Source organism: Simochromis diagramma, unplaced genomic scaffold (genome assembly GCF_900408965.1).
Source record: "Simochromis diagramma unplaced genomic scaffold, fSimDia1.1 OVJJ01000216.1, whole genome shotgun sequence".
In the NCBI taxonomy this organism is placed as follows: Eukaryota; Metazoa; Chordata; class Actinopteri; order Cichliformes; family Cichlidae; genus Simochromis; species Simochromis diagramma.
The window spans coordinates 4,113,002-4,136,860 of NW_024386883.1; the positions used below are offsets into that span (position 1 = coordinate 4,113,002).

Here is a 23,859-nt window from a genome sequence, read left to right on the forward strand (position 1 = left end):
TACTCAGTGTGCCTAAAAGGATCAATGGGTCATGATTGGAGAGTGTGTTAATGTTGCACATCCCTCCTGGAAATGCACTTTACCAATAGTCAACATGTCACACTTCAGGATATTAACACAAAGCTAATTATTGGGATATTGTTCAGTAAAGGAGTCTTATTTCAGCCCAATTCAAACAAATTGTATTTAATTTAATTAAAAGCTTTTGTAAGATTATGTGACTGCAATATGAAAGTAAAGTAAACAAATGTTACTCTGACCCCAGGATAATTTGTTTTGCTCAGTGTTCCGTGAGACAAACGTTAAATACTAAAGATGTGGACACTGATTCGGTCACTCAGAATGAAATACAGCATTTTATCTAAATAACGAATACTATTAAATATATCCAGATATGTATGCTGTTCACTATTTCCTTTAAGAAAATAACAAACAAAGAAAATAAGATGCTATTCTGTTCCTGCTGTTCAAAATGAAGCACAACAGGTAGAGCCGACTCCTCTGACAGGTGTTTGGTCAGCTTATTTTCACGCACACTAGGGATGAGAAAGTCAGAACAGATAAATTAATTTGGGGACATTCAATACCTCAGATAATGGTACATAACTGACATGCACAAGTTTGGCCAATAAGTTCTGAAGCATTATATGTAATCACTCATCTGCCTGTTTTCCTGGGTGTTATGCTGCCTTACTGTTCCTTACATCACTAGCGATTTCACACGCTGTCAATCTCAGCAATCGTTATTTGTTGCTCTACATCGTTATTCTAGTCCAATCATCTTCTTGCCTGCCTTCTTCGAGCCAATCAGCCTCTGCTTTGTGTGGTTTAAATCTGTGAAACCCACCTCCTCCCCTTCTCCACCTGACAGACATCTAAGTCAGAGCTCCATCCAAGCCTCAGTCTTCACCTTCACCACCCCCACCACCGGTATCTAGATTCCAGGGGGGTTTGTTCGGAATCCTATCACCGGTGGGATTCTTGCATGATGAATCATTGGAGTCTAATCACCAAATACATTACTCTCTATCTCTACGATGCTCAAAGTGATCTCCCCTTATTGAATTGTTATTCATTTTAAATTATGTTCTCTCAGCCAGTGTTGAGTTTTAAGACAAAGCTGCATGTTTCTTTGAACTTAGGTTAAGGTGTTAGATCTGTTCATTCGTCAGTTGTCATTTTTCCTTCGTTTACATTTTTCCCCCCTTGCTGATGAATCCCGACTCGCTGTATTTACATGGATGTACTGAAAGAAATCAAAATATGCAAGACAAACAGTATTTTTTATATAGACAAACAGTATTATATATATATGAATACAAAAACATTATGTTCACAGTTTAATAAAATGTGTCCTGTTTTTTTCTTCCTCTGTTTGTGGCTACTGATGGGAATATGCAAGTCGATGTTCATCGATACTACAAAAAGCTTTTTTTTTTTTTTTATATCCGAGCTAGAACAATACTGCATGTTGATCTTTTAAGAGAGTTTTTATGGATGGTTTTCTCATATTTTATTACTTTTCTCACTGTAATTTTTTATATCCCAATAATATAAGGAAAGTAATTTTAAAAGCTTCCTTTTTCTGTGACTCGTCCAGAAGCACCATTGGTGCATCTTCACAGGATTCTCCTTTGGGAATAACACAAATGTAGTTAAATTGTTCTCTGCATCTTAGTCGTCTCCTTTAAATTACTTTTTGATGAATCACAGTATGTTTCACCACTTTTTTTCTTTAAGTATATATAAATTTTCCAAATGTGCTATTTTAAGTTCTTTTGTGGTGCATGAAGAAAAAGCAATGTATGTATTTAACTCTACAATGTTATGAGGATGAGTGCAATTTTCCCCTAAAAAAATCTTACACCTCTTCCACTTGTGGAAAAAAGCACCTGACTCGGAGATAAACAGTCAGCTGTCATTTCTCTCAGATTCTAGACTACTCAGCCCCTCATCATACCTGAGAACGTCCGTTTTGTAATCAAAGAACATGGGAAATTTCTTTTTTGTCCTAGTATTGCTGTTCTGTCATTCCCGTGGAATTACCATTGCAGTCCGCTTCATTATTTAGTGTGAAACATTTGTAATTATGCCAAACCAGAGGGTATTGTGTTCAAATTAAATTTAGGCCAGACTGGCTTGTCCCTATGCTATTACAGATCCATAGTCACTACAGAGTCCCGAATAAATCTGCCTCAACCCATTTGGGGTTATTGTGCCTGCTGTTGATAAAATCAGAAATTCTAATCCCCAGATTAACAAGTTCAAAATACCCAACTGTGTAGAAAATCAAGAAAGTGTAAAAAGAACATTGAACTAAAAAGTCACATGAAATTAATACGTAGTACTTTTGATTTTATTCACCCATTTGCTCATGTTGTTTTCTTCTTAAGCCTTAGTGGTTTCTAATTTTTCATGTTTTTAATTAAAGAATATGTTTAGTTATCTTCCATGATGTTGACAAAAAACAGTTTTTTTTGTTTCTTTCAATTTAAATAATAAAGGAAGGAAGGTGGAGAAACACAAACCTTTGCCTTTCATGGTGAATACATTACATTCTGTGTGTTGTGGGTTATTCTTCCTTTGCAGGGTTTGAAAAACAATATGCTCCCTTTAGCATAAACTGAGGCTTTAGCAAGGAACTCCCCATAGGCAGTGAACATATGCAAACACGACACACACACACTGCAGCCTAATAGGAAGTAATGCCTCTGTGGAAGGGTTTTTGTTTTTAAAATACGAATTTAAAAAGTCTATTAATCTAATCTCACTGCAGACAAACTTCCAGTCACTTGCACTCATACACGCGTAATTTTGTTTACGATCACTCAAAAATTCTCAGGCTAGCATCTGTTTTACAAAGTGCGTATCTAAAGACCAGTCATGCTTCACACATGTAGAAACAGATGAAAAGGTCAGTAAAAATTCAGATAAAATTGAAGTTAGTTTTATCTCAAGTGGAATAATGTAGTCGCAGACAAGATGAGCCGGGCCCGGGGACAATTAAGAGCCTCTGTCAAAAAGATTTTGGTATAAAAACACAACCCACGAGCCCGAGTACAAGCACATCATACACTTGAAGGATTTAATGGGAACGTCAAAATACAACTCCAGGCTGAGGCAGCAAGATGTAGCTTTCTTATGCAACATGTTAAGTCTCTGAAAATTTCATATAGCCATGTGACATCATGACATCAAGCTGAAAGAGTGTCTGGGTTTATTTTTACTCATCAATCTGTTTGTGTGTGTTTGACTGTTGGTCCCTTCTCGGGTGGTATGCTATTTTTAAAGCTGTTTAATCATCCAGCTCTCCACAACCTTAGGCATGCATTACAATATCTCATCTACATACTCTTCTGGCTATAATTTAATTTCACCGCCTCAACCAATACCTGATATCATCAGCTTTGACATAGATAATAATGTGCATGAATGTGAGGACTGTGACATGCATGTTGATTCACATGTAAACAAGTAGACAAAAAATATTAATAGAAATATAGAAGCCAAAAAAAGCAGGTAAAAGCCGTGATTTATGCCTTTTTCTTTCTCTCAAAAACAAAGACGCATGCATCACACTCATACACATTCTCACACTCACACTCATGCACAGAAACATTAGATAGAGTTATGCAGGGATAGCGCTATAAATTACAAAATGCAACTTCTGCTTATCTCAACATTGATTAAAAGGGAAAACTGACTCTGAATACCATCTAGAGCCCAAAATGGTTAGAAATGAATAAATCATAGCCCTTATCCCAAACAGCAGAAGGAGAAAATGAGCAATATCCTAGAAAGCTTTAATTTTTTATCCCAGCGTAAATATGAAAGGTTGTTTAGTGAATCCTAAGCAGATGCTTACCTGATTAGAATTTGATGCACAGCAAAAAAGGTTGAGTTATGGAGAATTCAGTGAGAAGAGCGCATAGAAAACATTGCCTTTAATTCCACCATGAAGAGTAATCTAAAATATTGTGGAGCATAAACTAAAAAAATAAACAGTGTAATTTGGCATATATTGAAGAAAAGCCCATATGATAAAAAAAGAGAAAAGATGAGAAGCAATAAGAAGGTTCCTGTTGCATGTGTATCATTCATTTCAAGGTTCTTCTTGTTTTGTATGTGTTTAAATTGATTAATAATACATGCTCAGGTACTTTGTCACACTGATCTTGTAATTGCATCACAATATCTTATAATAGGGTGCATGAAGTAGGCTAGTTAAAATAGGTAATCAGCTGAGAATATAGATTGCTTTATTTTTATCTCAGTCATTTGCAGGATGAATTGGACAAATGGTTCTTTCTGTTTCTGTAAATGGTGGGATGAATCGACCTATTTAAAATGTAGGTTATATTCAATGCTCTAATTAATGAATTTAAGAAAAAGAAAAAGTAAATGGATGCATCCACCCCGGCCCTGGCTGAATACATTTTGCCCCAAACCTCTTGAAAAAGCAAATCATTACCTGCTCAAATCTCAAGAGACTGAACAAGCAGGCCCACCACACTTCTCCTAAATGGCTTTTCCTTGATTACTATTGTGTAAAAGTAATCTTTTGAACTTCTCCTGTCTTGTGTCTTTACAACATATTTAACAAACAGAAGTGATGAAGTGGAGAAAACTATTTTGAGCATAATCTGCCCGTTAGTGGGAAAAAGACAAAAAAAACACATTTAAAAAATAAAAATCAATAAAAGTTCAAACAAATTAGACAGTAAAATTGACCAATATTATAAAGGCTTATCCCTTGGCGCCCATTTGTGATGGGTCTGTTGTGACAGGTATATTCAAATATGTATAATTGAAGATTAATTAATATAAGGAAACACTGCAATTATGCATTAAAATATAAAATAAAACATTAAAACAATGTGAGTTTCCATTATTTGTATTTGTAAATGAGATATTTTGATTATGTGTTATATGTTCTGAATTTTTGAAGGCACATTGATTAAGTTGCACTTAGTCCATTCACTCTGCAGCATGCACGTATGATCAGTGGACTGGCATTTCTTATACAAGTGATCTTTCATTTTCTTCATTTAGAAAGAAAACTGCTCTCATCTGAATTAGTGTCTTCTCACTGACATACCTTTCCTCAGCCAAACGGAGCTGAAACTCCAAGTATTCCAATATCTCTTGGCAGGTTGTTTCAAGGCCTCAAGCATAGTATTAACAGTTTACTTCTTGGTGGAACGAGACAGATGCAGGTGATATGACATGTACCTTTTGTTTTATTTATTTGTTTGTTTTTTTCTGCCATTTCAAAGACATATCCTGAAGCCAAATCAAATAGAGAGTTGACACCATGACTACAGGCTTGCTGTCCTTCCACATGATGTCCATGTTCCAATGAAATTTCCAGTTTGTTGTTTTTGATGATCATCTTTCTTATTTTCTTGGGACCTTGTCAGAAAGGACATGGCACTCTTCGGATTGTTGGTGTTGCAGCCACGCCTCTTTTTAGAAGCGCCTCTACAAGATTCTCATCGTATATCTTCTCTTTGCTTTCACCCCCAACCAGTAATGCCAGATGGTTGCCATTTCCTGAATCTGTTTCTCCCAGGGATCTCTGCCCGTTCAAAGGGAGCTCCTACTTGACATGGTCACCAAGTTCTTACTTATATGGTTCCACCAGATCTTTTGGATTCTCTTTCTAATACTACTCTGAATTTAATCTAAATGAATGGAATTTGTGACTGTTGAGCTGTCCAAGGTATGCCTCTCATCCAAAACCAGTATTACACCAGTATTGTCCTGAGAGCCATGTTAGGCAACTGGAGTACTGCATTTGCTCCTGTTGCTATTTTGCTGCTGCTCAGGTGGTAGAAGTGGTTGTCTACCAATCTGAAGTTCGCATTGATCTCTGGCTCCTACAACTCATGTGTCAAGTATCTTTGGGTAAGATACTGAACCTCGAGTTGCCCCTGATGCAGATAAACATTAGATAAAAGTGCTGTATGAATGTGAGCAACTGGGTGTACATGACTTTTAGCAGAACGTGTTTTGACTGCTCAAAACTGAGTAGAAAGGTGCTGTATAAGTAACTGTTGATTTATCATTTTGGCCCAAGTCTAACATAACTTGGAGCTGGACGCCAGAAAACCTTTAATCCTGGAGACAGTCCTGTGGATCTATAATAGAAACAAACTATAGGTAAAACACATTTAATAATTAAAAAAAAAAAACATGTTATAAAAACGCCAACAGGAAAGCTCACCTACGAATCTTTTCACACTTGGTTTCACACATCCATCCTCCTAATGAATATACTAACATTTTTTATGCAATTGCTTCACGAGTTGCAATTATTTCCTGGAAAATATGTAACTGTTACGCACCCTCTCTTGCGTTTGCATTGTCTTTCCTTCTTTCTTCTTTTCTGTTCCACTTTTGTCTCTCTTGCTCATCAGGACATTCCTTTCTCTTCCTCAGGTGTGCTGGTTTGAGTAATTGACGATTACCCAGCTCTTGTTTAAAGGAGCCTCAGAAGAGGCTTTCTCTCTTTCTCTCCCAAACCAAAACAGTTCTCCATAACTTCATATTGCTGCTTCTTGGGGGAATTTATTTTCTTTCCGTTTTTAGGGATGTTCTAGACTCCTTTAACCTTTTTCTTCCATTTTTTCCAGGCCTCTGGTGTCATGAACCGAGGTTCGTACGTATTTACACATCTGGACCGTAATTTAACGTTCTCTTTAAAAAAAAAGAAAAAACAAAAAGGCAATATGAAACTCCAAGTTTTTTTCTATTTGTAATTAAAAAAAATATGATCAATCAATCAATTAATCAATCAACTAGTCTTGGGCAAGCTCTTAAAAAACTGTATCAAGGAATGCGCAGCTCACTGTTGGCTCCAGTATCAACATGAAATGAAATGGGGCAGCCCATAGTTTGGGTTGCGCGCAGAAAACAGCATACCCACAATCATACTCACTCTCTAGGTGCCCCACAGTGCACTGCCCAGACATGAACTACATTCAGCCACTCCCTTATTCACCAAATATTGTTCTCTATGTCTCTGCCCACACTTGAATGCTGGATCTTTTGCTTGACAATCAAACATGTGCACTACAGTAAACTATGCAGACTCTCCCTCTCAAAGAAAAAATCATTTCAAACAAAGTAGTTTACCTTAGAAAATGGAAAATGACCTGATAGCTGATTGTTGGCATTCTCTGTATTATTGTTGGGTCTTTGCCTTACAATATAAGCACCTTGGGGGAACTTTTGTTGTGATTTGGCTGTATATAAATGAAACTGAAGTGAATTGAATATTTTTCACTTCTTGAGTTCTCTTGCAGGTTATCAAAAAGATTCAGTCTAGAGATCTCTGTGGGACCATCTTTATTCCACCCTTAGTGTGGGTAGTTGTGGGTGAACTGTGGGGCTATATGGTCAGAAAAAGCCACACTTTCCCCATGCAGGTCACAAGTAGGTTTGCCAACAAAAAAACAGCACTTTTGCCCTTTGAGATCCCTGTATGGATCCCTGTAAGTACACTCTGCCCACAGAAAGCCATGATAGAGGTTCCTTGGGGTAAAACTGTGAGTCTTCATGTGCTAACCCACAGGAGGGCCAGTGAGGATCCAAAAGGGCCCTTGTGGGATAGATTCACCCACAGCTACTGTGGACCTGCACGTGGGCATTTTTGGGACAGTTTGGATTTTCAAATTATTCACATTCTGAATGTTCTTGATCTTCTCAATAATGGACTTAAAGAATTTTAGAAGCATTGTCTATGATGGTCAGTGGTTCTATACATAAATACAGCTCAACAACATTGACCCTTTAATGATGCTGGAGTACCTGAGGCACAGTTGTGAAAACTGGTGATAAGAAATGACACATACAAGCTATTTCTGGGTAAAATATCATTTCTGTGTGCACAGGTCTTTCACGAGACAACAAACAGCTAAAAATTTAGTCAAGTATAATCTTGTAACATGCAAGACTAAAGTCATAAATGTGCATATTTTATGGATTTGGTAACAAAACTTAACACCCAGTGAAACTAAACAGGGACTAAAAGCCAAGAAACTTTTGGACATAAACAAAGCTTCTACACATGTGACAAATTGTAGTCTTCTCTTTCAAACTGCAGCGTTTTCTTCCTGTGTCCAGTATTATCATGACCAGTACATCACTGCACAGATCCCAAAGAACATTCTATACATATCTCATAGATAACATATCTGCAACATTTAAGAACCTAGGAATGAAAATGTGTTACCTTCCCTTTATGTTGTATTTTTCCCTTTATTTCTAAGGTCAGTTCCTGAGCACAGAAGGGTAACAATTCCCTCCCAATCAAGAGTATATGATCGAGCACAATCTGTCTTTTCCTGCTCTCTGTTCTAGAGTTCCTTGAGGTTTTGCAATCCATCCTCTGTATGAACCCATCTATTTTCCCATCTGGTCAGAACTTTACCTCCTATGCTCTCCAGCAGGAATGTAATACCCTTTTTGGCTGAGCTGCAATTCTCCATTGTGCTCTTGTCGTTCACGTGTTCCTTTTTTCTCTTCTTTTGAAAGGCATAGGTTTGTGCCATGGTAAAGAATCAGAATCAGAATACTTTATTAATCCCGAAGGAAATTAGGGAGCTTAAGGGAAATTAAGAGCATCAGTAGATCAGTTTTAAAAAGCCACACTATCAAAATGAGATCATGAAATTACAGTCTTTTTGGAAAAAGTACTACCTAGTGGTAAGTGGTAACTTAAGTTAAAATGTTAGGTTGTCCAAAACCAAACGGGAACAATGAATGTTTTCACATTTGGAGCACAGACATTTGATACAGAACTGAATGCTATTTCCAGTAGAATCTATCCACTCATGTAGATGTGCTTTCTAAAAAGGAAGTGAGACATTTCAGGAATAATTTATTAGATAATACTTTTAATCCAGGACCATGTAGTAGATAATAATAATCATACTTACTTTATCACCTAAAAAGTCAATTGAGAGATAGCGTATTTGTAAAACATTAGATGCAATTATCAAAATTATTTTTCTTTACGAGTTTTTGAATAATTCTAATCCAACACTCACTGAAACAAAGCAGTAACTACTTAGTGTTTCTGTGTCCTCGGTGTAGTTTCTTATTACTTTAGTATCACTTCACTATTAGCTATTGTTTCTGTGTCTTCCACGCACTGGCTAATTGTGTTTTTACTGCACATTGATTAATACAACACTCAGTGCAGTTTTGTGTCAAAATGACTGTGACGAGAAAACTCAAGTGTGGATTTTAAATTGGTTACAATAAAAAAAATAATGGTATAAAACCATTTTCCACAATCTGAAGCCTGCCTGAGAAAAGGGCTATTTAAATCACAGCTTCCTTCAGACCGCATGCTGATAAGCTATTAACACATGAACTGTTTCAGTCTTCTTTTAAAAATCCACAGAGCAGAGTTTACATGATTTATAGCATTCATTTAGTTCACTGGGCTTCTTAAAATGTTACATTGCTGTGTTTTTCTATTTTGCATGCACTGATTGTTTGGTTTAGTTAATGCTTTTATTTTTTAAAGTTGTTTTCAATAAAAAGTTTTAATGTTTAAATTCCAATTCTTCATCATCAACCAGTAATCTACACCTGTTTGGATTCTGATCATAAATCTAAACCCCAGGATACCCAGATTCCAGTTCATTTGGCAAGTGTGATCATTGCATGCTGTGCCTGGGTGTTGTTGAGCATACTGTGGAGCTTGAAGAGGTGGGCCTGGGTGCGGTTCAGTTGCTCTCAGGCATGGTATACGTGTAGTGTGATTGCTAATCACATCCCAGCTCAAAGATCCAATGCTTCCTATAGCTACAGAGAGAGAGAGAAAGAGGGTTGAAACACTGGCTCGGATGTTAAGAGAATTGTGAGTGCAAGCCAGTGGGGAAGTGTGGAGCGGGGACAATTGTCCTCGGGCATGGCACAAGTCAACTCTAGGCACAGTTGACTTGTGCCATGTGAGTACACCCTTAGGCCCCATTCTAATCTGGCCCCTATAACCTCTCCCTACCAACTTTCACTCAATTTGCACATTAGTGTGAAGTATCTGCTACAAGTACCAAATCAAGTAGCCATCCAAAACTGTTTTATATTCGATATGGAGTAAACTCCACTTACAAAAATGAGTTCCATGGGATTTCAGACATTCAGATATTTCAGATGTTTCTGTAATAAAATGTAATCCTCCTATAGATATCTTGATGCATGCTCAATCTTCCAGGTAGGTAAATCCCCATAAGTTGATTCTGTTCATCTGGATGTAGCATTTTCAGTGGGAGAAATGTTTCGTCACTCATCCAGAAGTGACTTGGATGAGTGACGAAACGTTTCTCCCACTGAAAACGCTATGTCCAGATGAACAGAATCACCTTTTGGGGACCTCCAAGGGATATTTTCTATATATTTGGTAATGGTTTTGGTATTTGGTATGTTTTTTGAAAAAGAAAAGAAGCTATAATTTGTTTGTTTTTGTTTCTATTTTTATAGATGTCAGCGTTAAAGAAGACGATGAATAGAAACGACCCAAGTGTAGGCATTTCAAAAATATTCACGATGCCTGAATGAAAGTGAAACTGAATTGGTACAATTTCCAGTAAGTGATGTTAAACACCAATGTGAAAGTGGTGAACATTTTGATTACAAGTTCCTATTTCCATTACAAAAAAGATAACCTTTAACTTTTGGAAATACTTCAGCAGCCACAAGAGAGAATTCATACTAAGGCCATCCTTACAATGTCAACTCGTGGCAACAAAGGCACTAATCTCCGGGAGGCGCTACTTAAAATGCTACACAGATAGAATCCAATGCGTAAGTCCAAGTAACTGCCCTTTACCACTTTGGAAAGACAGGCTAGCACAGTAACACCAAAGAAATAACAGCTGGGACAAGAATGGTAGCACTCAACAGCAAACTGGTCAGCCCAAGAGGACAGAACAACAGAAGGCAACACTTCTTGTGGTAATGAACAAAAAGCACAGCATAGTGACTATCAGCAGAAAACAGCAAAGTCAGGTCACAGATGAGAAGGTCCAGAGGGTGACAGAGAAAGCAGGAAGAGTTCAGAACTCTGGAGAGCTCAAATTTTCTGTATACTTAAGTGTGAAAGCGTTGTTATTTCCTGGTGCAGGTGACTGCTGGCCTTCTCCCACCTCTTACAGGGTAGTTACTTCACCAATGGGAATCCACAACAAAAGAGATGAAGTAGAACAGGCTAGTGTTCTGTTTAATTTTTTTTAAGTTCTGAGAAACATTTACACTCTGTGACTCTTTGGTTGCCACTTTTGTAGCTCTCCAGTAAATCGAAAGAGCTCCTTCTCTTAAATGCTAGTTTTTAGCGACCCCTCCCACCCCAACCCTAACCTGGGCCTTGTAGCTTCTGGCACGTTACCCTGAATCACAAAACAGAAGTCTGGGAGACAATAACACAGTCAGTGTCTGGACCTTTTTATTCATCACCTCTAAAGTAATCTAGCTGTGTATATGTATATGTATATGTATTGTATATGTATGTGCGATCATACATGCATTTTTGTATAAAAGTGTGTCTCATTGTATATATATATATATATATATATTTAAATATATATATATACAGATCTGAAGGCTTAAGAGAGGACTGACCACCTGTTGCTTGACTGGCATGTTTGCTGCGCAGCAGGTGATGCGGGCACATCTCCAGGGCAATCATTACACAACTTTTCTTTTATGATTTCTAAGTTCACTGGTTACCTTCAGTTGCCTTACTTCTTTGATGGTTGAAGACAATATCTTTCAGTATCAGACACCCTTCCACAGTGATGTCATTTCATGAGTCCATGTGCTTTGGTCCATGATCTCATGGCGACAAATTTTTTGTAATGTTCTAAAGAGTAATGGTTTTCTCAAAGAGGACAAAAAGTTATAATTGAGGCGTAAAGCTTGCATGATTTCAGCAAGATGGACTATTTTAAATGTTTACATGAAACTAAATTATTTTTTGTCTATGTATCTTTCTGCTAGGGGCAAACAGAGTGCAAAGAATATTAATGTAAAGGCTAAGACAAAGGCATCTGCCTTACTGGCTGTGCAGGTAGATGTTTGTCTGCTTTTTTTTTTGTCTTTGAATATATACATACCACGAACCTTATAGGCATGAGAGCTTATAGCTCCGAAGGCCCTGCCCCTCCAATTAAGCTTGTTAAAGTCAGAATTCTTTTTACTTCTCTCCACAGGGACCTGGAAGAGAAGGGTTCTCCAGCTTCTCACTCTACCCAGAGTAATAATTACCTGAGATAATTACTTTCCCCTCACAAGCAATTAATGCCAATTCCAGGGGCTATGGTTTGGGACTCAGGCAGGGAGTCTGGGGTTATGCACAGACTTAGAAATTAACAACAGGAAGCTTTTATTTTTCTACTGTCTGTATCAAACACTTTGAAATAGAAACCATTATATACACGAGCAAGCCATGTGGCGATGCTCTCTAGAATAGGAAAAAGGAAGCAAGGAGAGATAAACCTGCACAGAATGAAGGTAACTGCAACAGATTTACATATGATACACTTTTCTTTTTACCCTGTTCATATACTGATTGGTTCATTTAACTAGACATAAGTAACAGAAGGTAAAGGGAATAATTAGAAAGCAACATGGTTCTCTGTATATTAATGATGTTAAAGGTTCAGCTCAGTGATGACCACAATGCAGCATGCAAAGGTGGGTTGTAAAGACAACAACAACAATAACAAAAAAAGAACAAACCCGACAAGCAAGAAAAACAAACACCAAAGCAAAAAACTAGCATTACTCACTACAGGTACAAGAGTTCAAAAACCAGGCAGGCAAACAAAACACAGAGAACAGGCTGCGGCACAATTCAAAGTACAAGCAAAGGTTCAAAAATCCTGGCTTTCTGAAAAACAAAACAGAATGCTGGAAAGCCACAACATGAAGCACTCTGTCACACTGGCAAAAGAGAGGTGGAAGGCTGGAAGTTTAAATCCTTAGTGTGACTGATTAGAAGAGTAAAAACAGCTGAGCTGAGGGGCTTGGGAGAGCTAAGCTGCCCTAGTTAAATATTGCAAAGTGTTTGTTTAAATATAAAGGTTAATGCATTAACTGGTACAAAAGCACTGTATCTACAATGATCCCGTCTGCACTGCAAAAGTAAATTAATTAATTAATTAGTTAAAAAAAAACAGGACTCCAGTTATTTGAAAAATATACATCATGGCAACACAGACTTGTCAAAAACTTAATTTCCTGGAATTGGGCGGTTCTTGGGCACCTGGAGCCCTCGTACTGTGGTGGCCAGCCTCTAGAGTGGTCGATGCCTGAATTGCTGGGACTCCCACCCTTTGGCCATGGGTGCACCATAGGGTCTACCTCCTCCTCCTGCTGGGATGGGACATGTGGCCTTAGGTCTTCGGTACTCTTGGGGGTGCGAATAGCCTGGTTTGCCAGATCCATCTCTCTCTGCCTCTGGCTTCTGGGGTGTGTTATTGCAGCTTCCCATCCTCATTTTCAAGTGTGTTTTGTGACAAAGACAAACACACATGCGCACACACACAGACTCACAAACACCACAAGAAGATTGTTGATTTATGTACAGGTGCATTTTAAAATGTTTGTGTTCCAGGTGTTGTATGTTTATTTTTGTTACAGTTACGGCAGTTGGCAAAACATTGTATTTCTGTTTGTACTCTTTGTACCCCCACCCCCTTTTTATATTTCTGCCTGTCCCGCCTTAAACATTGTCATACTGTACATCACATATATGTAATAACTGAAATGACACGAATAGAAATGAAGAAATAAACAGATAAATCCTGAACAAGAACCTTTACAGAATTTATAGAGCTGATCTTGGAAAAGCAAAATGTGTTTGGCGCGACAGTGCACTCAGATCATATCTGTGATTGCAAAGGCTGCCAGACAAAAAAAAATTTAAGTTAAGTTCCTGGATTTGGCACTTGAGGCTGGCAAATCCAGGAACTTAAGGCAGAACATGGCACTTGAGGCAAAACATTATGAAACCTAAACACTTTTTAGATGCATTAATTTAACAGCCTCCCTGTAGTCCCTTATATATTTATTTATCAATCACATCTAGCAAACTTTGGCTTATGTAATAGGAGCCAAAATTCATTATTCATTAATGAATAAGCCCATTTTAGGAAAAGTCCTTCTTATTTGAACAAAGTTAAATATAAAAATAAAAAAGCCAAGGGGCTAAAATGACCCACTAGGCCAGTGGTCAGCAACCTGCGGCTCCGGAGCCGCATGCGGCTCTTTAGTCCTTATAGTGCGGCTCTGCGTGGTTTGGGAGAAGTATTTAGCTGAAGTGTATTTTATTTATGTTAGTTCTTTTTTAACTTCTAGTTCTAAATTGGAAGATTATTGTGATATTGGAATATAAAAATAAAATTATATTCTATTATTTTTTCATCGCTCAGAATAAGCGTCACACTTGCGGAAGCCGGTGTACCCGCTGAAACGCCGTGCATTTATCGAGACTTTCAACCCCAGGTAGGCCAATTATGGATCTTCGGATTGACATTATGTCAGCAACTATTCTCCAATGTGAACTATGTTAAAAACAAACACCGCTCACGCCTCACAGATGACAGCCCACAGTCCCGCGCAAAGATGAAAGTGACCTCGCACAGCCCCGATCCCCAGACGCCGCGCGCAGAGGCCCAGGAGCAGAAGTCCCATTGTAAACATATCATGGCAGACCCAACGATGTCCGCATGAACACGCTTTTCAGCATGTCTTTATTGACCACCTTTCACACACGGTTGCTGACGCATACAGCCGGCTGCAGCCTTGCAGCCCACAGCCCGACACACACCAACACAACAGCACAGACGTAAAGGCGGCGAGGTGTGATTGCGGGTCCCGCTCAGGTGCGTCCGCCTCCCCTGCAGCGGCGCCGCAGACCACGCCCCGCCACACACATTAACCAGGTAAAATACATATTTAGGCAGAATTTTGCAAATATCTATTTTCATCTTTTAGCAGCATAGTGCTTTTTTTCCAATTATTTTTTAAAAGTCAGGTCAAGGCTCCAAAAGCCCAAAGGCGATATAAGGGTGGCGGCTCACAGCAGTTTTTGTTTGCTACATGGATCATTTTAGTTCAGCTGGGTGTCTTTCCTTTTGTTATATTTCTTTAAGAGTTCAAAATGTGTTAATTACATAAATAAAATGTAATTTTCTCTGTAGCACTTCATGGATTTAAGCATCACACTTTAGTTGTTCACACAAAGCATAAAGGTAAAAAACAATATATACAGTGTTATCTTCATTTTAGATGTCAAAAAGTATTTGCGGCTCCCAGTGTTTTCGTTTGCGTGGAAACTGGGTCCAAATGGCTCTTTGGGTGTTAAAGGTTGCAGACTCCTGCACTAGGCTGTTCTAGGGTTACAGCTTGCTAATCAAGTTTGCTAGCATTAGCTGCTAACTTCGTACTCTGTGATTATAGACAGTTTTTTCTCCAGAAAACCAACTAGCAGTGGCCAAAATACTAATGGTGAGCTTCCAGTATGACAACCCAATTTATTCTTTAGTCTATGATTTATATGCACATTGCTGTTGATTGGATAAATTCAAAATACACCCATGAAAAAAGCAAAAACTCAGAGCCTGAAACCAAAATGGTGCACCATTTTTCATATTGCGCCCTGAGGTGACTGAGCAGTCAGAAAAGCAGTGAAGTCTTAAGAATCAAGATAGGGGGTCATCAGAGCACATAAAGAATGAATAAATTACTGAAAAAAATCCATAACAACTAAACAGTCACACATGAACAATGTTAAATGCATGCATTTTTGGGAGCTATGTTTCTTTTATTAACTATACGACATTAGTGATTTACCTTTACGAATGACTAAAAGAACCGTTTGTAAATGACTAGAGCAATATCATCTGAAGCAGCACTTGATCAGGATCAAAACTACTAATGCTTGGATCTGATCCTGCTGAGAGAGAGTGAGTCTGTGTCTGTGTTTGCATATGTGTGCATGGGTGAATAAGCAAAGCAGGATCAAAACATACACGTATGCCTTTGTCTAATCCTGCTGTGGCTGACTGTTTGTGTTTTTGCATATGTATACAGCGCTGATAGCCATCACATGCAGCTGCTGCCCTGGGGTGAGTATAGTTATACGCTGATTCCATTCTTTAATTATTCAGTATGCAAAAAGTGAAAGCAAAAAATAGCACTGCAAAATAAATTTCTACAGTTTTTTTTCTTTTGGTCTTTGTATCATTATGTCTAGGCAAGGCAATGCAAGGCAAGTTTATTTATATAGCACAATTCAACAACAAGGTGATTCGAAGTGCTTTACAGAGACATTAAAAACAAAAACAAATAAAAAGCACTATTTAAAATTGATTAAAAAAACAGTAGATAAAATCAGAACAATAGATAAAATCAGTAGTTAAAATGTAAGTTTTGAAATTTAAGCTTAAAAGTGTGGATTTGGTGTTTTATCCAAATGCAGCTGAGAATAGGTGAGTCTTCAACCTTGATTTAAATAAACTGAGTGTTTCAGCTGATCTGAGGCTTTCTGGGAATTTATTCCAGATATATGGAGCATAAAAGCTGAATGCAGCTTCTCCGTGTCTGGTTCTGACTCTGGGAACTGATAAAAAACCGGATCCAGATGACCTGAGGGATCTAGAAGGTTCATACTGGGTCAGGAGGTCACTGATGTATTTTGGTCCTAAACCATTCAGAGCTTTATAGACCAGCATCAGAACTTTAAAGTCTATCCTCTGATGGACAGGCAGCCAGAGTAAAGACCTCAGAGCTGGACTTATGTGGTCCACTTTTTTGGTCTTAGTGAGGACTCGAGCAGCAGAGTTCTGAATGAGCTGTAGTTGTCTGACTGATTTTTTTAGGTAGACCTGTAAAGATGCTGTTACATTAGTCAAGCCTACTAAAGATGAATGCATGGACTAGTTTTTCCAGGTCCTGTTGAGACATCAGAGCTTTTATTCTTGATATATTCTTGAGGTGATAGTAAGCTGATTTTGTTATTGTCTTAATGTGTTTTTCTAAGTTTAGGTCTGTGTCCATCACTACACCCAAATTTCTCGCCTGGTTTGTGGTTTTTAGGTGTATAGATTGAAGTTCTCTGGTGACCTGTAATCGTTTTTCTTTGGCACCAAAGACTATTACTTCAGTTTTGTTTTTGTTTAGCTGGAGAAAATTGTGGTACAACCAGTCATTAATTTCCTCAATGCATTTACCAAGAGCCTGTACAGGGCCTCGGTCTCCTGGTAACATTGTGATATATATTTGTGTGTCATCTGCATAGCTATGATAGTTTATTTTGTTGTTCTTTATAATCTGTGCCAGTGGGAGCATGTAAATGTTAAACAGAAGGGGTCCCAAGATGGAACCTTGGGGAACTCCACATGTGATACTTGTCTGCTCAGATGTGAAGTTACCTATTGATACAAAGTATTTCCTGTTTTCTAAGTATGTTTTGAACCAGTTTAGTACAGTTCCTGAAAGACCTGCCCAGTTCTCCAGTTGTTTGAGTAATATGTTGTGGTCAACTGTATCAAATGCTGCACTGAGATCCAGTAAAACTAAGACTGACATTTTTCCACTGTCTGTGTTCAGACATATGTCATTAAACACTTTGGTCAGAGCGGTTTCAGTGCTGTGATTCTGTCTAAAACCTGACTGGAAGGCATCATAGCAGTTATTCTGTTTTAAGAAGTAATTGAGCTGTTGAGAAACTGCTTTTTCAATGATCTTACTTAAAAATGGGAGATTTGAGATCGGCCTGTAGTTGTTCATTTGTGTCTTGTCAAGATTGTCCTTTTTCAGTATAGGTTTAATAACAGCAGTTTTTAGTGGTTCTGGAAACACACCTGACATTAAAGAAAAGTTGACGATCTGTAACAGGTCTGACTCCAAAGTCTTTGAGACCTTTTTGAAAAAACTTGTTGGCAGGACATCTAAACAGCAAGAGGAGGAGTTCAGTTGACCTAAGATGTCCTCCAGGTCTTTGCTGTTAATAGGGTGAAACTGTTTGATGGTGTTTAAACAGTTTTTCAGTGGACACGGTATATATCCTGAATATGCTGTTGATGTACCAATTGCTTGTCTAATCTTTTGGATTTTTTCTGTGAAGAAAGTCATTGCAGGCCATGGTCGAATGAAGTTCAGCTGCCACTGACACAGGAGTGTTTGTTAGCCTGTCAACTGTAGAAAATAAGGCCCGAGCATTATGGCTGTTTTTAGTGATGATGTCAGAGAAGTAGGACCTTCTTGCACTCCTCAGTTGTAAATTATAATTGTGAAGTTTCTCTTTATAGATGTCATAATGAACCTGGAGGTTTGTTTTTCTCCATCTGCGCTCAGCTTTCCTACACTCTCTTCTTTCATTTTTCACCAGTGTGGAGTTTCTCCAGGGAGACTTTTTCCTTCCAGAGATAACCTTCACCTTAATGGGAGCAATAGTGTCCATTACATTTAACATTTTAGCATTGAAGCTATTGACGAGCTCATTGACTGAACCTCTGGACAGGTCAGGTGTTAATGGGAAGACCTGGTTAAAGATCTCACTACTGTATTCAGTTATACACCGTTTTGTGATCACTGCTGTTGATATATTTGTGTGGGCTGAAATTTTACTTTCAAAGAAAACACAGTAATGGTCAGACAGGCCCACATCAGACACAGTAACCTTTGAAATGCTCAGGCCCTTGGAGATCAGTAGGTCAAGAGTGTGTCCTCTATTATGTGTGGCCTGTTACATGCTGAGTCAGCCCAAAGTTGTGGGGGAGTGTTACTCAGGTCTTTAGTCCCTTTGTCCTGAGGGTTGTCCACATGGATGTTAAAATCCCCAACAATAATTACACAGTCGAAATCAACACACATCACAGACAGCAGTTCACTGAGATCATTAAAAAAGTCTGTGCAGTATTTGGGAGGCCTGTAAACATTAAGAAACACAACTTTGGATGGGGCCTTCAGCTGTAAAGCCACATATTCAAAAGACTGAAAACTTCCAGGAGATAGCTGCTTACATTGAAATGATTCATTAAATAAGACAGCGACCCCTCCTCCTCTCCTGCTCACCCTGGCCTCACTGATAAAACTGTAGTCTACTTAACATATTAAAAAAATAGTTGGTCATTAATTATTTAACATTGAAGAAACATTGCCTGGCTTGATCAGTCTGTGCCACAGACACTGGTTTTATTTACACTGGAACCTTACATTAACTGCTACAATAGTGGCCTGTTTCTATAACAATACCTTTATAACCTGTTCTTGGCCACAAAACACACAGAAAATGCACATTGCGCATTCACTGAAACAATAATCAAAACACTAAAAAACAAAAGACTTGAATGTAAAGTCCCATGAGTCTTACACAAATAGCAATACTCAGTATGCAGACAACAGTTTAGATCACACAATATGAGTAAGTAAACTTATTAAAAGTAGATTACATTAAGTCAAATGCACTAATCCAAATGAGGTAAGGAAGTTATTTCCATTTACACTGCAAGGTTAGCCAATAAGTGCGATATATACATAGTATATAATTTTACATATTAATAAATCCTTATTTATTTCTTTTAAATTAGTTGCGTTGTTACCTGTGAATTATGAGCAATACTGTGCTTTCATTTGCACATTTCATAATGTACTCTGGTATATGTTTATTCCCAGTATAATCAGAAAAAACTCACTAATATAAAAACACAAATTAAAAAATGAGGTTGGATCAACTATCACATCTAGCAGGTGTACACAATAATCTGACATGATTGTGTACAATTTATGAAATGCACAGATCATTTACTTATAGGCATTATTAAAAGACATGCATTACCACATGATAGCTAAAAACAGGAAAACATTTGCACAAATGGCAAAAAAATACAGCTTGAAATGGATATATAAGATTGTGAGAGCTTAAACGTATTCTTCCATCTTCACAGTGACTCAGGAAAAGTACCACTAGGAGGCCAGGATGTATAAAGGGAGAATCACTGTATTCATGTATGACAGAAAACTAAAGACAGAGGGAGTAGCAGAGAAAGGCAGCATCAGAGAGGGAGATGACATTTAAAATGTATAGTTGTTGTTGTTTATATCCCATTACCATGGAAAGCAAGGCATTGTTACATCAGTAGTGACTAAGAAGAAGTGTCACCTTTAGAGTGACCAAGAAACAATACCTGTAATGGCTCATTGTGTCCATAATAAGCACAATGAGCCCATCTTTTCTGAATGTTTTTGGCTGTCAGGAACAGATAATGTGCTTGTTAAATATTCATCTAATTACTATAGCTGAAGAGCCTTTCTAGTGCTGTGAGGTGACATTTAAAATGCCATTCAATAAATCCTCAAGTCAAGCCTATTCCTTCTTAGTTCAGTGGGTAAAATTTGTAGTTGGAAAAGATCAGATTTTTCAGAAAAAAAGAAAAACAAAAGAAAATAAGGAGCGCAACAGTTTGCTCCAATGCCTCTGATGACCACAAAATAGAATATACAAGCTACTGGAATTGGAATGAAAATACTGCCAGAGGAGTAAAGTCACTGTTTAGAGCTTTTTTAGGACAGGCGTAGTTATGAACCCTAGGTGGAGAAGGAGAGAGGGCTAAAAAGAAGGTTTAGGGGGTAAAAGATGAGAACGCTGATGAAAAGAGAGAAGGAACAGACAAAATGATAAACAGGCAAAAGAAGGGAGACAGGAAGGGCTCAGAAAAGTAGGATTAAAAGTTCATTAGAGATGTGGCCTCTATTTAGGTTTGTGTGACATAGACCTCTTGTGGCCACAGGAAATGTGATTATTGTCTCTTGGTCAGCAAAAACAAATATAATGACACTATTGTAGCACAGGGTTGTGGTGGTGGTAATGTATGGTACCATAAAATCCTAATTACCAAGTGATACTGATGTCCTTTTGTCACATTTCAAAATAATGAGTACCCTTTTCTACATCCAAGTTACCGTAGTGCTCCTGAATAGCATCTTGCCTGTGGATATACTTGTAAATCCATGAAAGATGGTTGGAGGAGTGTTGGTGACATACGTCAGACAAATTATACCTAGAAAATAAGCATTCTTATGTATGCGAGGCTGCTTCTTTTACTTTACTTTAAACTGCTTGTATGTTTTGGAAAAGACCATTAGAATGAAAATACATTCTTTCAGAGCTTTAATGAAATGATGGCAAGAAGGTAAACTTCTCCCATCCATAAGAAACTACTGCATCATTCTGTTCTTTAGCAGTGTGTCCATTTGAAAAGAAATGTGGTATGTGGTGCAAAAAAACCCCTCAGAAATATGGTCTCTAACCAGGTATTTACTATGGATGGCATTACCCTGGCCTCCAGTAACACTATGAGGAAATTTGGAGTCATTTATAACTAGGATATGCCCTTCAGCATGCACATTAAACAGATATCACAAAAATGAGAAATGTCTAACCGTGGATGCTAAAACATAGTTCAGGGGTTTATTACTTCTAGGCTGGACTTTTGTGTTCCTGATTATCAGGTTGTTCTCAAAGGTACTTGAAAGACCTTTAGTTGATCCAAAGCATCAGAGTAAATGATAAATGGATTGCTAATTAAATAACGCTTTCCTACTTTTAACTGAACACTCAAAGCCTTCTTATACAACCTCATTCACACCCATTCATGCAAGCACTCTTCCTATGCGACTGGTTTCTATTTAACACACTCTGAAGGGGCACTTGGGGTTAGCATCTCGCCGAAGGATATTTGGCATGCTGACTGGAATCAAACCACCAACCTTCCAATTAGTAGGTGACCTGCTCTACCTCCTGATCCACAGCCAATCCAGTACAGACAGGAAATAGAAAGAGAGATCATATCTTTTGCACATTAGCTTCTCTAATCCAGATTTTGCTTATGTGAATGGGTGAATGAGGCAAGTTGTGTAAAGCACTTTGAGTGCTCAGTTAGAGCTAAAAAACTCATAGGGGAAACTATATCATTCTTTTTGACTTCCCATGCATTTATGTGCCAAAACTGCATTATTAGCATGCAGTATTGCTATCTGCTATCCCCCATAGTTTGTGTTCTATTTCTTTATCTCTCTCTATCTGCCCCATCCACCTCAAATAGTGAAGTCAGATGACTGCCACGACCTGAGACTGATTCCGGTCAAAATATTTCCCTGTTAAAAAGGAGTTCTTGCTTCCCAAAATCACATGTGCTTGTCCAAAGGAGATCATCTGATTGTTGGGGCTTTCTTTTATTATTGGGGTGATCGTGGCTCAAGAGTTGGTAGTTCGTCTTGTAATCGGAAGGTTGCTGGTTTGAGCCCCGGCTCCGACAGTCTCGGTCGTTGTGTCCTTGGGCAAGACACTTCACTCGTTGCTGCTGGTGGTGGTCAGAGGGCCCAGTGGTGCCAGTGTCCGGCAGACTCGCATCTGTCAGTGCGCCCCAGGGCAGCTGTGGCTACAATGTAGCTTGCCATCACCAGTGTGTGAATGGGTGGATGACATTCAATTATTTGCTTTCAGATACAAGGGGAAATGTGGAACCTGTGATCCAGCTTCTCAGAGGTATATGTGGCCTACTGACAATAAAAGGATGCAAGAAATACATTTCCTATGTTCCAAATGTTTGTTTGTTTGTTTGTTTGTTTTTTCAATGCCATGAAGAAAAAATCTAATGTGATAAAGTGACAGCAGATGAAAGACAAAGTATAAATACTGACTTTAAGAGTGAACGTGATTCTACTAATGTTTCTGCTAATGTGAACAAATGCTGGACCTGTTGGGTCATTTTTGGGTTAGGTCATTCTTTCAGCAGCTAATGGGCTGTTATAAGTACTGCACCACCCAGTGGCTCAGAGTGGCCCCAGGCTTATAGAATGGAGCAGTTCTGCTTTGTGATCACAGTGTTTTCTCTCTGATAAAGTCTCATACTGGCGAACAATTCTAGATTATTAAAAGTTGGGAAATAAAAATATCCAATTTGCATTCTTCCCAGTCTTCTTTAAGCCACTGCAGTACCTTTTAGGCACTGACATTTCTAACTGTGAATTATTGCAATTTTAGGTCATGTGGTGTTGCTTCCATTAGCTGGGTTCATCTACATACCGTTAATAAATTTCCTTCCTCTCTGCACTATGACTTCTTGAAAATTTGACATTTAATGATAATTCATTTTTTATGAATGCAGAAGATCTGAAATTGTTAACTGCATGTTAACAGTTTTCAGCAGTTGGTATATATAAAAACATATATGGGAACAAGTCGGAGCATCTTAACATTAAGTAAAAGTTTGCGAATTTATGAACATGCACAGGCTTGTATGATAAACACAGAGAGACACACTCAGATATTCACACACTAACACTTATATCAACATGAATACTTGCCACTCATTCTCAAATGCTCAGTGATTTTAAATTAATTCCTCGGTTCCCCGGAAGCCCCTTTTCTTTTCTTCCCATTCTTTTCATCGATGGAATGTTATCTGGCACAGTAAAGTCATCCGTAAAGATGGATGGCTAACATTGATGTGCCAATCTTGGCTAGGCAGCAGTCCTTCATCCAATTATGTTGGAAATACAAACATGATCACAACAACAAAGGCAGGATTATGGACACTATAAAGAAGAGAGAAAGAAGAGGAGGAAAACAAGTGGTCAGGGTAAAACCGACAAAAGAAGATAAATGATGACAACCCTGGACTGTGGAAGACTTGATGATATCAATAGTGGTGTGTGGATTTTACTTAGATAGAGAAACAAATACAAATACGGCAAATACATGTAGCCTCTTGTTATGGCGCCATTGAGTGAGGATTAGTAAAAGGTAAGCTTGATTTGACTTCATGTATGTGACAAAGG

The 23,859-nt window shown here is 38.2% G+C and overlaps 1 long non-coding RNA gene across 1 annotated transcript; it reads right to left on the bottom strand.

The window, feature by feature from the left end:
• Window positions 1–1,940: 1,940 nt before the first annotated feature.
• LOC120733825 lies at window positions 1,941–21,474 on the bottom strand. The gene is made up of 3 exons (XR_005695910.1): window positions 21,305–21,474; window positions 19,013–19,018; window positions 1,941–1,950 (listed from the first exon to the last, which is right to left on the bottom strand). It is a non-coding gene; the product is annotated as an uncharacterized LOC120733825 (long non-coding RNA).
• Between the last annotated feature and the right edge of the window lie 2,385 nt (window positions 21,475–23,859).